Source organism: Propithecus coquereli, unplaced genomic scaffold, assembly GCF_000956105.1.
Source record: "Propithecus coquereli isolate 6110/MARCELLA unplaced genomic scaffold, Pcoq_1.0 Scaffold180, whole genome shotgun sequence".
Classification (NCBI taxonomy): Eukaryota; Metazoa; Chordata; class Mammalia; order Primates; family Indriidae; genus Propithecus; species Propithecus coquereli.
The window spans coordinates 493,796-508,858 of NW_012142746.1; the positions used below are offsets into that span (position 1 = coordinate 493,796).

The 15,063-nt window shown below is 38.6% G+C and overlaps 1 pseudogene; it reads right to left on the reverse strand.

Moving 5' to 3' along the window:
- Positions 1-13,727: 13,727 nt before the first annotated feature.
- On the reverse strand, positions 13,728-14,817 carry LOC105808847 (annotated as a pseudogene).
- Positions 14,818-15,063: the final 246 nt, after the last annotated feature.

The window sequence follows — 15,063 nt, forward strand, 5'->3', positions numbered from 1 at the left end:
TACTTTGTCGGGCTATGGTTTCAAATGTATTCGATTATACATTTTAATGTTTCCCCCCAAACAGTCTTTCAAATCAGTATAAATTGCTGTATGTAGCAGGCATGTCTTGATCTTTAGCTGCCATGACAACAGGATACAGAGAAATGCATTTTCATAACAATTGCTAGCAATGTTTAGTATCACTGTTACTTTGTGTCAGGGAACAGCTGGCTGTGGGAAGAAAATAGCATTGTTTGCTTTCCTTGAAAGCTTTTGTTGTAATAATTGAAAAAATAGGTAGGAAAATTGTTGTTTAGAGGAAAAGTAGGTAGATGGGAGTAAAGCCTGGAGTTGGGGGTGGGGAGAACGGGTGTGAGGAAAAAGAGAGAGGGAGAAAGAGAGACCACTGTCTACAAAGGAATATTACACCAGTGGGTGCTAGTGTAAAGCTACCTAGAAAGTAATTGGGTAATCAGATCAGCAAATTGAGTCAAATAATGTGATTTTAAGTGATATAATCGATTTTTACAAACTAGCAGAAATATATATGCATTTCTTTCTCCCGCCTGCTTGTTTTAACTCAAATATTCTAAAATAGCCAAGAAAAAGCAAATCCGAGGAATCTTAGAAAACAACACATTAGTTTTGGACAATATATTTAAAAAAAAATTCTAGGAAATCATGTGCTCCAGAAAAAAGGCAGTGGAGGTGCTTCCTTCTAGTTCTCTGAAATGTAAGATGTCTCAGGTCTAGCGCCATCATAATGGAGGGGAAGCTTCTTTGTAGCCTGGTGGTTAAGGGAGGCTGCATAGCCTGCCCTGTCCTCAACTGGGGAGGTTTATTTTGTTTTGTTTTTATTTCTCTCCATCTCAGTTTCTTTAATTTTAAATTAGGGTTAACAAACTCTTTTGTTTTGGGGAAGGCTAGAGGAGATATGAGATGAGGCATGCAAAGGGCTTAGTAAAGTGCTTGCCACAAAGTGAATGCTAGAAATGCGGCAGATATCACTATTATTGCTGTAGGATCGTTTGACCATAGAGAACAGCTAAATTATTCTATTGTCTCCTATATCAAGCTCTTAATGTTCCTTAATACTGATTTTAAGAGTTATTAGGGTAATCAGATAATTCTCAGAGTACCGGTGCCCAAAAGTTCTGGGATTAGTCACGGTTCTGGCACAAAACAGAATTTCCTTCACAAAGATTTGACTGAAGAGAGTTCAATGAAGTGACTATTTACAGAGGTGTAGGCTGAGCTGAGGGACCCAGAAAGGATGTTGAGGGACCAGCAGGATGGGAAGCCTGAAGAGCAGGGGGAAGAAAGTCACTGGAGTCGGGCTGGGTCGGGGCCACAGAGCAGAGGCATCCACTACCGGAAGCGCAGCTCTACGGCGGCGGGGGAAACCGGAAGTGCCTTTGCCTTTGTCTCCTCTCACCGTCTGATCTCCTGCTGGTGCCTCCCATTGGCTGACTCCGACTGGAACAGGGCAAGGGGTTGTGGTGACCAGACCACGGGGGTCAGCTCCTCAGAGCCTCAGAGCAGGGAGAGAAGGACAAAGAATGGATCTTCAGAGGCTAATGGAAGTGAGAGCAACCAGCAGCTCAGTGTTTATCCGTACCTACTGTGATTTTTGGCTACTAGTGCAGGCTTTAAAAAAACTGCTGTAGAACTGTTTTATTTTTATTTTTTGTATGTTATTCACTTATCTCTGGTAAAATTATAAGTTCACTAAAGGTAAGGACTATGGCATATTTCTCTTCTAGTCCCCACAAGGCTTAGCATAAGGCAAAAATGGGAATAGTAGTAATAGTCATTATTAATATAGCATTTACTATGTATCAGGTATTAGTCTAAGTATTTTTTTATATATATGTGTGTGTATATATATATATATATATTTTTAACTGATTTCATTCTCACAACAACCCTATGGAAGGTACTATTATTACTCTCATTTTTCAGACAAGAAAACTGAGGTCCAGAGGGCCTTTAAGTAGGAACTAAACAACAGATGTGCTTCTTTGTAGTGTTTGCATCTATACAGATAGTTGCTTTCATCAAAGACTCTAAATACACAGAAGATGAAGGATGGGATACAAACTCGAGGTGAGCTGGATAGATTTCAGAACCTCCTTTTTTGCTAGGGGAAGGGATTACTCAAGTCTACAGTGTGAACATTTTAAGTGATTAATGAGTTATGATTTTAGGTGGTACACAGGGAGTTTCATAACATTGAACTGGATAGAGGGAGAGTCATTCCTTTTCAGTTGCCTTTCGATTCTGATTATATTAAGGAGAAAGTCTCAGATGGGTGCTAGTCTTTAACACTTACCACTTGGAAAATTTTCTTTTTTACAAAGAGACCAAGCCTCAGACTCAAAGCCTTTGTAGGCAAATGTTTATTTTATTTTATTTTATATTTTATGATAGAGGTGATATACATTTTCTCCTTTGAATAGTAAAATACAAATTTATTTAAAACAGTGTTTGTTTAGGTTAAAAAGAAAATACCTTTAATAAAAATATATAGATAATAATTGTGTTATGCAGAATATAGGTGGTGTTCTATTTAGGCAAAATTTTGTTTTAAATTATTATTTTGTTTTTTCTTTTTTATCTTTACCTTACAGCTACAGCTTCAGCACAAAGGACAGCCAAAATTTTGGAAGTGTTGCATGAATGTAGAGTTTGGGAAATATTTATTTTAGGGAAAGAGACTTTGAGTGGGCAAATCATATCATGAACTCTGGACTCCTTCAGCTTAATGAAGGAGTTGCTTTGGGATAACATGGAAGTTTCTTTCCTTTCACCATTTTGTCTTATTTCTCATTTTCACTTACTTCTTGAATAAATAAACTCCTGTTCTGAACACTGAGGGCCACATCACATGAATTCATAGAAATCTCAAAAACTTCTGTCAAGGACTCTTGTAGGCTGAATATATGAACCCAAAAATTATCAGGTCCAAATCCCTGGAATCTGTAAATGTTACTTTATATATGGCAAAGACTTTGAAGATATGATTAAGTTAGGAATTTTAAGATAGGGAGATTATCCTGCATTACCTGTGTGAGCCCTAAATGCAATCACAAATGTCCTCACAAGAGGGAGGCAGAGAGAGATTTAATACAGAGTGGGGGAAGCAATGTGAAAATGGAGCAGAGAGAAATTGGGAGATTCTGGCCTAGAAAATAATTAAGAGTGATGTGGCTACAAGCCAAGAAGTACGGGCAGTTACTAGAATCTGGAAGAGGCAAGAAACAAATTCTCCCCTTGAGCCTTCAGAGCTAGCACAGTTCTGCTGACAGCTTTATTTTGGCCCTGTGATACTGACTTCAGATTTCTGGCCTCCAGGACTGTGTGAGAGTAAATTTCCATTGTTTTAAGCCACCAGGTTTGTGACAATCTGTTACCATGGGAAACCAATCTTGTTGCCATAGAAACTAGCACAAAGATAAGTTTAATAAAGGGCTAGAAAGAAAGATACAAGTAGGCCCAGAGGCCAATTCCTAAAGGACAGCTATTGACCATGGTCTTACAACTTGAACATAGGGACTTTAAAGCTTGCTTTTATATTACTGATTGTCTTCAGAATACACAAATTTATCTTATTTTTTCATTTCTTTCTATTCTGTCCAGCAAAAGAAGTCAATGAAATTGATTTCTGGGTCACTACTTTCTTTTAATTCTTGCCTGCCACTGAGTTCTTTACTGGGTCCTTCTTTCTTTGCTCTCTCTTTAAACCTTGGTGCTTCTTTGGGCTCCTTTCTCAGGCCTCTTTTCACTCTATGCACTTTCCAGTGATCTCAGGGACTCTCATGGCCTCAACAATCATCTCAATGACCAAATAGATCTTTATCTATAGCACCCTCTGTCCTCCTCTCTATGTCTGATCCTCCACTTGGATGCTGCATAGATACTTCAAACACATGAAGACTTTAAATGAGACCTTATCATTTTACTGATTTCTCCAGTCCCCAAATGAAGAATGTGTTTCTCTTTCCAGACTTTTGGAGAATAAAACCAGGATCTATCCAGTGACCTGGGATTGATTTTTTTTTAAATTAAAAAATTCTTTAAAAACTTATAATTGTGGTAAAATAAACCTAAAATTTACCACCTTCACCATTTTAAAGTGTATAGTTCAGTGATGAGTACATTCATATTTTTGTGCAATCATCATCACCCTCCATCTCCAGAACTCTTTTCATCTTCCCTAACTGAAACTCCATAGACATTAGACAACAGCTTCCCAACCTCCTCCCTCAGCCCCTGGCAACCACCACTCTGTTTTTTGTTTCTGTGGATTTTGTTACTGAAAAGTCAGCACTTGTCCTCAAGGCCGCATCAGAAGAACGAGAACGAGTGCTTTGAGGAGGAGGAAAGAGAAGTTCATTACTTTACCAGCAAAGGAGGAAAAATGGTAGAACTTCTTGCCTCAAAATCCAGATTTTCTGAACACAAGCAGAAATACAGAGCTTTTAAAGGGAGGGCCCCTCAGTTCTAGGCTATTGTGCTTAACTGTTCTAATTGTTACATCTCTGCCAAAGACAAAACCTGTTACCTCCACCAGCCACGCCACCTGGAATGGCTGAGTTATCTCTTTTAACAAAGGACTTAACCTGCCCGGGGATGCAGGCCAGGATGCAGTTCCCAAAAAGAGTGGAGAAATTTTAAAGAGACAGAAAATATTTTTTTTTCCTTCAGGCCCTTCCCTCCATAACATATTCCCCACTCTCAATTTTATGCTTCCATATCTATGGGAGGAGGGGTGACTTCTCTGTTACAATGTGACAACTTTAGGTACCTCATATAAGTGGAATCAGATGGTATTTGTCCTTTTATGACTGGCTTATTTCACTTAGCATAATGTCTTTAGGGTTCATCGATATTGTATTATAGCATGTGTCGGAATTTCCTCTTTTTAAAGACTAATATTCCATTGTGTGTGTGTGGATGTGTGTGTATATATATACGTGTGTGTATATATATATATATGTCACATTTTGTTTATCCATTCATGTGTCGATGGACCCTTGGGTTGATTCCACCTTTTGGCTATTGTGAATAATGCTGCCGTGTACAATGATCTGTTCGAATCCTTGTATATACCCAGAAGTGAAATTGCTGGATCACATGGTAATTCTGTATTTAATTTTTTGAGGAATGGCCATACTGTTATCCATGGCAGCTGCACCATTTTATACTCCCGCCAACAGTGCAGGAGTTTTTCAACTTCTCCACATCCTCACTTACACTTGTTATTTTCTGTTATTTCATAGTGGCCATCCAAATGTCTACAAGGCACAAGATCAATTCTTGAGCCTCTCTTTATCTAAGCCCCGGTACATCCAATCTATTGCAAATCCTGTCCATTCTCCTTGTATGTTTATCTCCTAAATATCATTCCTTTTCCCTAAATGATCACTGCCATTTGCTGACTTAGGTCCTTACCATTTCTTGTGAGGTAGTAGCCACATTCAATTTATCCTCTACAGCACAGTCAGAATATACTTTCAAAACCCTCTAATTCGTTTGTTTAAAACCTTTCAATGGCTATCTCTGGCCTTCAGGATAAAGGCCCCTTAGCATGATCTGCTAGCTTGTTTGGGGTCTGGCCTTTACCTTCTCTCTTCATCTTTTGCTGCTCTTTCACCTGTTTTATGGTCCAGCACGTTGAATGACTTGCAGCCATTATCTCTCTTACTTTGCACGTGCAGCAGCCTTTGCATATGCGGCATTCCCTGTTGTATTAGAGCTTGTGAGAATATGTCTCATGAAGGCAAGAACTGTGTCTATTATATTGATAACTCATTATTATAACTGGTGGCTTGTATGCCATTATATGACAAATGCTATACTAACCCTTTTACCTACTTTATCTCATTTAACTCTCACAACCATCCTTGGAGGTACTGTTATTGTCTCAGTTTTATAGATGAGGAAACTAAGGCTTGGAGTGTTTGAACATCTCACCCAAGCCACACAGCTTGCAAGTGGCAGAGCCAGGAACCAGATGCAGAGTTGTCTGATTTTTGAGCTCACACTTTTCACAGCTGTTTTAGTCTCTTGGTTCAGGCTGATATAACAAAATACCGTAGTCTGGGTGGCTTATAGACACGGACATTTATTTCTCACAGTTCTGGAGGCTGAAAGTCTGATATCAGGGTGCCAGTGTGGTCGGGTTCTGGTGAGGGCCCTCTTCTGGTTGCAGATGGCTGACTGGTCCTGACATTTTGGTTTATATTTCCTCCACAAAAGTGATGATCTAAGATCACATGACATCCAGTTTTAAGTGACAAACAGAATTAGGAAATCAAACAGACACACATCTACTAACCTGAAGTGCTTTTACACAAGTAACAGAGCATTGCTCCATTCTGGAACCATCCACACTATTAAGAGGAAAATTCTAGAAAGGCAATATGTTACACCTGGCTTAGAGTTTGCCCAATAACTTCAGTCGTTCAAGGACCACCATCAAGATTTTTGCAATATCGACATATTAGCAATACTATTATTTTCTTAAAACATTTTTTAAAAAATCAACCAACTTTTTTTATACCTTGGCAATGAAATCCATAACGGTTTTGAAATTATATTTTTCTATGCCTTGAAATGAATTTTTAACTTTCATTTTCTTTCTTGATGAATACATTTTATTGAAACATTATATGAATATTTAAAAAGGGTACAAGTCATATCTGTAGAGATTGCTGAATTTTTACAAAGTGAATAAACCCATGTAACCAGCTCTTGATTAAGTAATTAAAAAGGACCAACACCCTGGAAGCCTCCTGTAGACTCTCTCCAGTCAATATGCCCCTTTAAAAGAGAATGCTAGTCTGAATTCCGTCGTGTCAATCAGTTTTCCCTGTGTTCTGAACTTTATGGAATCCTATAGTGTATGCTCATTTGGGTTTGACTTCTTTCATTCAGCATTATATTTGACCATGTTATTATGAACAGTAATTGTCTTTTTCTTTGCAGCACGTTTGTGATGGGCATGGAGATACACCAGTAACATTTTTTTGAAGGAAGAACTTTTTGCCAGAACTGCTGGGAATGCTGTCCATAGATAGCCGTCTGCCCCCAGCTTCTTCAGGGTTTGCCTAAGTTGCAGAAAGCCTCTTTGCCCAATGGCACACTTTCCTGGGTGGCCAACATCCAGTGACTGATCATGGTCACTTTGGTTCCACCATGGGATAATTCTGATGGGTCATATGTGCTATATATTGGCTGGGCTTTAACAAGCCCACATTGCAGTTCAACTTCTCTCTCTGCCTCATCCTATTTCCTCCCCCTCCCTTCCACAGGGGTTCATCCCTAATAAATACCCTGCACGTTAAACTCCGTTTCAGTGTTTGCTTCCAGAGAACCCACCATACGACAGTTGATATTGAGAGTGGTCTGATAAAGCAGGCAATAAGATAGGGACAGGGAGTTGGATCGCTTGCCATCTGGCTGGCAATGAGGACTTTATTACTGGTGGTTGGTGGAGCACAGCCAGCTTGTGGCACAAAGTGGTAGGTACAGTTATTGAAAGTCTTACCAATGATGAATTGGGATGGGTGGGAGTGCCATGCATCAGGTGTTTGAGATGTATGCGGGAAATCAAAACTAGGAAAACAATGAAGTTAGACGACTATTACTAAGTGCCAGGGGGATGCAGTTATTGTGAGAAGCAGGGTTGGAGTGGTGGCAGCAGGGAGTGGCAGAGGCTGGAGTACAGGGACTGACCTCAGAGAGTCAGGGAGAAGGTTAATAAAACATGGCGTCCCTAGACAAGGCGGATATGCAGTCCACACAAGTATTGCTCAGCTTGTACCACCATAAGAAATTATGGGTGGATGACCGGAAGAAGGCTGAGGGCAGTGACCCTAATAAGACCCAATATTTTCTTGCCCTGTTTTCAGACCTGAGCCAGTTTTTAGACTTAGAGCCCACTGACTGAAGAACAGATTAGGTCTCCAAGAAGGAGGACTCTGCAACCCTGTGGAAAGTATACATGGTAATGATTCTCCCAGTCCTTCTCCAAATGGGCCGACAGCCACTAACCAGGGTGACTGTATCCTGGGGAAAGAGGAGCACACAAACATTTTGAGGAACGTTGGACTTAGTGTCCAAGTGGACGTTGTCACCCAGATAGCTACAGCATCACTTTGGTCCTCCTTTTAGAGAGGGGGCATATGAGGACCAGGTACTAAGTGTAGTCCACTGCATCTGTGCGCCCAACCTGTGGTTATTTCCCTGGCCCCCAGATGTGTAGTTAGGACTGATGTACTTGGTAGTTGAGTCCTTAAACTGTGGGGTAGCAGCTGTCATAATGGAGAAGGCTCTTGTCCCCCTGCCCCGGCTGAAATGATAAATAAAAACCAATAAAACAATAAACAATAGCATGGGGGGGGGTTGGTGGAAATTAGTGTTACCCTTAAGGATTTAAAAGATACAGGGCTGGTGATCTTATCAATTTCTCCTCAATGATTGAACCCGATTTCAGACACAATTTTAGGATGATCAGGAATGGTGTCCCAACTAGGATTCATTCTCAGCACAACCACGATACAGGAGAAATTTATCTTCAGTGCTTAATAGCCTTTTTGACCCCATTTATCCTCCTGTGCACACACATCTGGTATAAGGAAAGAGTGAGGGCTCTGAAGTCAGATGTGGGTTTAAACTCTGGTTCCTCCCCTTGGTAGCTGTGTGACCGGGCAAGTTACTTGAATTCTGTTTTAGTTCCCTCATTTGTAAAATGGGCAAATAAAGCCCTTAAAGAGTTGCAGGAATTGGAGGTAGTATACAAAGCCACTACAGTATCTGGTAAGGAATTAGGTCTCAATAGATGATAATTTTAAAAATTTTTATTTATTTATTTTTAGTTGTTTCTTTCCCTTTTTATATATGTAGCCTATCTTTTCAGAGAAGAAAGCAGTTTGATTAATGCTTTTCCATTAAGATTTTAGGAATTTAATGTGTCAGTTCTTCCCAGGGAAATTGCTATTTAAGAAAGGAGGAGCTCTGATGTCTGAATAAAGGAATGACATGCCGATGGAAGGCATTTTGGGGGAACGGGGCCTTTAGATTAAATCCTGTAAAAGAAAACATTCTGCCTGTCGGGGTAAGCTTGGCTCTCCTGGCATTCAATGAAGAAGGAAGATAAAACTTTCCACTTAAGGACTGTCCCCACCTCCCTCCCCACCACCCATGTTGAGCAGAGTTTGCCTACATCTTGCTTTTTTCAAGTGGGACAACTGAAATATCTTCTAGCTATTTGTTCCAGTAGTTCAATATATATTCTTGGTTATATCAAATATTTGATATTTTAGGAAATCAGCCTTGTTAAATTAAAGTGGATAAGATGGCATTTTAAGGTCACCTTGGTATGATCAAACATGATGCTGACATTTACAATCCATTTCCATTGCTTCTCACATGTTTCCTTGTCAGTTAAGTCCAGACTCTTCAAATTTAAAGAAGTTTCAAATCTAATAACGCAATTATAAATATTGTACCTGAATTACTAACTGCCCACCGATTTCCATGTAAGTTGCAAAATCTTCATATGTCCTTTCCCGTCATTTAAAAATAATTTTAAGTGCTTTTATTACAATGTTACCTGCATAAAGTATAAACAAGTATAAATAACAAATATTTTATATACTCTTAAAGTTTATGGCTTTTATTCATATAAAAGCCAAAATAGATTTGCACATTAAAAAACCCTACGAATTAAGACATGTAATTAGCAACGTTAATTTAAGGTGATAGAAAACACAGTTTTGCAGAAAGCACACTGTCATATACAGAGTGAATTTGGGCCACACTGCTGTGGTCCAGGATTTTTTTTCAGGTCAGGATTCTTCAATTTGTGTGGGCCGAGTGATGACTCATTTCTGACACCACATGTCTCCATTCTAACTGCTGGGGAACTGTCACCTCACAGTTAGCCATGTCCCCGTCAGCTTTCAGGTCGAAAGCATCTTTTAGGAATGATGTCTGCTTTTATTCTTCCTTTGATAGGTCACTATTAACATAGTGCCCAAACATCAACATAGGCACAGAAATTGTGTGGGGAGATTCAGGTCAAAGGTGGATAGGCAGGTGATTCATATGTTAAAATGCTTAATATTTACAAATGCTTATAAAACACAACTTAAAATATCATAGAGATATTTAAGGGTTGAGTATCTACCCACAGTCCCCTTGAGGAATCCATTGACCCCTATTTAAGAAATACTTACCTATAGGATATAAATTAAACAAAATATAATGATGTAACTCTTGATAAAATATATAATGAGAAAAATATGGGAATTTTCCTGTGATTAGGAAAGTAAAAATCTGGGTGAACTGTTGGAAATGTTTTTAAAATAACTTACATTGTTAAATACTTTTTTAAATTGTAGCAAAATATACATAACATAAAATTTACCACTTTAACCATTTTAAGTATATAGTTCTGTGGCATTAAGTACATTCGCATGTTGTACAACCATCACCAACATCCATCTCCAGAATTCTTTTCATCCTCCCAAACTGAAATTCTGTCTCCTTTAAACAATAATTCTCCATTTCTCTTTCCCCAGTCCCTGGCAACTTCCATTCTACTTTCTGTCTCTATGAATTTGACTACTCTAGGGACCTCATATAAGTGAAATTGTACAATATTTGTCCTTTTGTAACTGGCTTATTTCACTTGGCATGATGTCTTCAAGATTCATGCTGTACGAGTGTCAGAATTTCCTTCCTGCTTAAGGCTGAATAATATTCCATTGTACGTATATCCATTCCTCTGTTGATAAATATTTGGGTTGCTTTTGCCTCTTGGCTGCAGTAACTAATGGTGCCATGAACATGTGTACAAATGTCTGTTCACATCCCTGTGTCAGTTATTTTGGGTATATGTCTAGAAGTAGACTACTAGAAGTAGTAGGCCATATGGTAAGCTTATGTTTAATTTTGTGAGGAATCGTAGTATCATTTTCTCCAGTGGCTGCACCATTTTACATTTCCACCAGCAATGCACACAAGTTTCTGTTTCTCCACATCCTTGCCAGATTTTTTATATTCGGTTTAAAAAAACTTTTTTTTGATAGTAGCCATCCTAATGGGTATGAAATGTATCTTATTGGGATTTGCATTTCCCTGATGATTAGTGATGTTGAGCATTTTTTCATGTATTTTCCATTTGTATATCTTCTTTGGAGCAATGCCTATTTGGGTACTTTGCCCATTTTTTAATTGAGTTGTTTTTTGGTATTGAGTTGTAGGAGTCCTCAAATATTTTGAATATTGATCCCTTATCAGAAATATCATTTGCAAACATACTCTCCCATTCTGTGGGTTGCCTTTGCACTCTATTAATAGTGCCATTTGATACACAGTTTTTAATTTCAATGAAGTTCAATTTATCTATTTTTTTCTTTTGTTCCCTATAGTTTTGGTGTCGTATCCAAGAAATCCTTGCCAAATCCAATGTCATGAAACTTTTTCTTATGTTTTCTTCTAGCTCTTACATTTAGATTTTTGACCTATTTTGAGTTAAGTTTTTCATATGGTATAAAGTAAGGGTCTAACTTTATTATTATTATTTTTTGCATGTGGATATATAGTTTGCCTAACACCATTTGTTGAAAAGACTGTCCTTTCCCCATTGAATGGTCTTAGCAACCTTGTCAAAGACTGTTCGACCATATATGTGAAGGTTCATTTCTGGATTTTCTACTCTCTCCCACTGGTCTATATATTTTCTTTATGCTAGTACCACACTGTTTTGATTACTGTGACTTTACAGTTAAGTTTTGAAATCAGGAAGTGTGAGACCTCAAATTTTGTTCTTTTTTTTCAAGATTATTTTGGCTATTTGAGGTCTCTTGAGATTTCATATGAATTTTTGGATGGATTTTTCTATTTCTGCAAAAAAAAAAAAAGGCAGTGGTATTTTGATAGGGATTGCATTGAATCTGGAGATGACATTGAGTAGCATACTGACATCTTAGCAATGTTAAGTTTTCCAATCCATGATCATGAATGACTTTCGATTTGTTCGTTCCTTCTTTAATTTCTTTCAGCAGTGTTTTGTTGTTTTCAGTGCACAAATCTTTTGTCTCCTTGGTTAAATTTATTCCTAAATATTTTATTCTTTTTGATGATATTGTAAATAGAGTAATTTTATTAATTTCCTTTCATATTGCTCATTGTTAGTGTATAGAGACACAACTGACTTTTGCGTGTTGATTTTGTATTCTGAAGCTTTGCTAAATTTTTTTTTTTTAATTCTAACAGTTGGTTTTTTGTTTTTTTGGGTAGAATCTTTGGGGGTTTCCACATAATAAGATCATGTCTTTCGAACAGAGAAAATTTTACTTCTTTCTTTTCAATTTGGGATGCCTTTTATTTCTTTTTCTTGCTTAATTCCTCTGACTGGGACTTCCAGGACTGTCTTAAATAGAAGTGGTAAAAGTGGGCCTCCTTGCCTTGTTCCCAATCTTAGCGGAAAAGCTTTTAGTGTTTTACCAGGGGATATGATGTTGGTTGTGAGTTTTTCCATATATGGCCTTTATTATGTTGAGGAAGTTTTCTTCTAATCCTAGTTTGTTGAGTATTTTATCATGAAAGTGACTTGAATTTTGTCAGATTTATTTCTACATCATTTGAGGTGATTATGTGTTCTTTTCCCTTTCATTCTGTTAATATGGTGTATTATATTGATTGATTTACATATATTGAAACATTCTTGCATAACAAGAACAAATCTCACTTGGTCTTGGTGTTTAATCCTTTTAATATGCTCTTGAATTTGATGTTCTAGTATTTTATTGAGAATTTTTGCATCAATATTCATACGGATATTTTATAGTTTTCTTGTAGAGTCTGGTTTTGGTATCAGGATCATACCGGCATCATAGAATGAGTTAGAAAGTGTTCCTCCTTCTCAATTTTTTAGATGAGTTTGAGCAGGATTAGTGTTAATTCTTCTTTAAATGTTTGGTAGAATTCACTAGTGAAGCCATCTGGTACTGGGCTTCCCTTTGTTGGAAGGTTTTTGACTACTGATTCAATCTCCTTAATAGTTAGAGATCTGTTCAGATTTCCTATTTCTTCATGATTCAGCCTTCATGATTCAGACTGTGTTTCTAGGAATTTGTCCATTTCATCTAGGTTATCTAATTTCTTGTTGTTTAATTGCTCATAATACTATTATACTCCTTTTTTATGTCTGTAAAATAGGCAGCAATGTCCCCTCTTTCATCTCTCATTTTATTTGAGTCTTCTGTGTTTTTTCTTAGTCTTCTTTTTTCTTACAAGTATGTGTTAATTTTGTTGATCTTTTCAAACAACGAACTCTTGATTTTATTATCTCTATTGTTTTATTGTCTGTTTTATTATTTATCTATTTTATTTATTTGTGCTCCAATTTTTATTATTTCTTTTCTTCTAGTACCTTTGCATTTTTTTCTTCTCATAGTTTCTTCAAGTGTAAAGTTAGGTTGTTCATTATCTTTCTCCTTTTTTTTGAATGTGTTTATAGCTATAACTTACCCTCCTAGCACTGCCTTTGCTTTTTTTCTTTCACACAATAAAGACAAGCTTTGCACTAATGTTTCTCAAAAAGCAATTATGTCTCCAGCTCTAGCCTCAGTTTAAGGGATTTAGAAAAATATACCTTTTCTACATTGGATCCAGGGTAAAAGGGGAGGGGAATGCAAGACATCTATTATCCAGAGTTATCAGAATAGAGAGCTCTAGAGGCCAGTGGACTGGGGTTTGAGATTATGGGTCCTTGGTGGTTGTTTCTGCTCTTCTATCACTGGGATGACCATCTTGGGAGGCTTGAAGGTTTCTTGACCTTCAGCCATCCAGGTGGCCTGGACGTGGATCAGGTCCACTGGAGAGGGCTTCTGCGTTCCTCTGAGGCCCTGGTTGACAAAACCTCTTGAATCATACTTCTGAGGGGATCTTGGTCCAAAGAGGCTCCATTTATCTGACGAGTTTTTGTCCTTATCTCCATTCCAGAATCCACGGAGCTAGGATTTGGGCAAGTTAAGAACGTGGAAGAACCACAAGTGGACCAGCCTCTGGGCTGCTGCTTAGGGGAAGAGTGGGGAGTGCTGCTTGGGGTGGATTGAGCTGATGTCATTCGCTTCTCTTTTTTTGTTATCTCTCCACTCTGTAGCTTTAGTTTCTGTAATGCTTCTGTTGTTTGAAGGTACTTGGTCTTCTCAGTGGCAAGGCCCTTGTGGGGTACATAGGGCAGCATCTCTCAGCCCTGCATATTGCCTAAAGTGCTAAATGCTCTCCTGGGTCTGTTTTGTGATCAGAGAATTTATGATGAATGCATAGCTTTAGCATTCACCAGTGGGACCCTGTCCTTACGGTCAATGGCCAATGATAGGGTCATGGGAGTAGAGGATACACGGGCGTCTCCTCCTTCTACCTTTGTGATGTGCTGATATTTGTGTTCTGGAATCAGTGGCTGCCTGCTCATGTGTGACGGAGGAGGAGTCATATGGGTGAAGGATCCTCAAGGACATCGGTATAGCTATGCATTCATCATAAATCCTCTGATCACAAAACAGACCCAGGAGAGCATTTAGCATTTTAGGCAAAAGGCAGGGCTTAGAGATGCTGTCTACGTACCCCACAAGGGCCTTGCCATCGAGAAGACCGAGTACCTTCAAGCAACAGAAGCTCTATACAAATTAAAGCTACAGAGTGGAGAGAGAACAAAAGAAGAGAAGCAGATAGAATGCCCAGCAATATATGCTAATGGGCCGGGACATCTTGCCTAGAAGTCCACTCAAGAGTAGGCACTTCCGGTTGTCTCAAAGCCATGGAAAGACTGAGATCCACGTGCTTTCTCTATACAGAATTTGGAGCTGAGTCCCTGCCACCACAGTAAAATGATGTGACGTCTACGCTGACAGATGTTAATGAGGAACAGTGTCCAGCTGCTGCAAATTAGCAGAGCTTCCCAGGAAGAGTCCAGAAGTTCTGTTTTTCCACCACTGGGGAGCTGCCTGTGGCCACGGCTCTGGCACCAAAAAGGCTCTGATGACCCATGTCTCCTGAGTAGCTGTG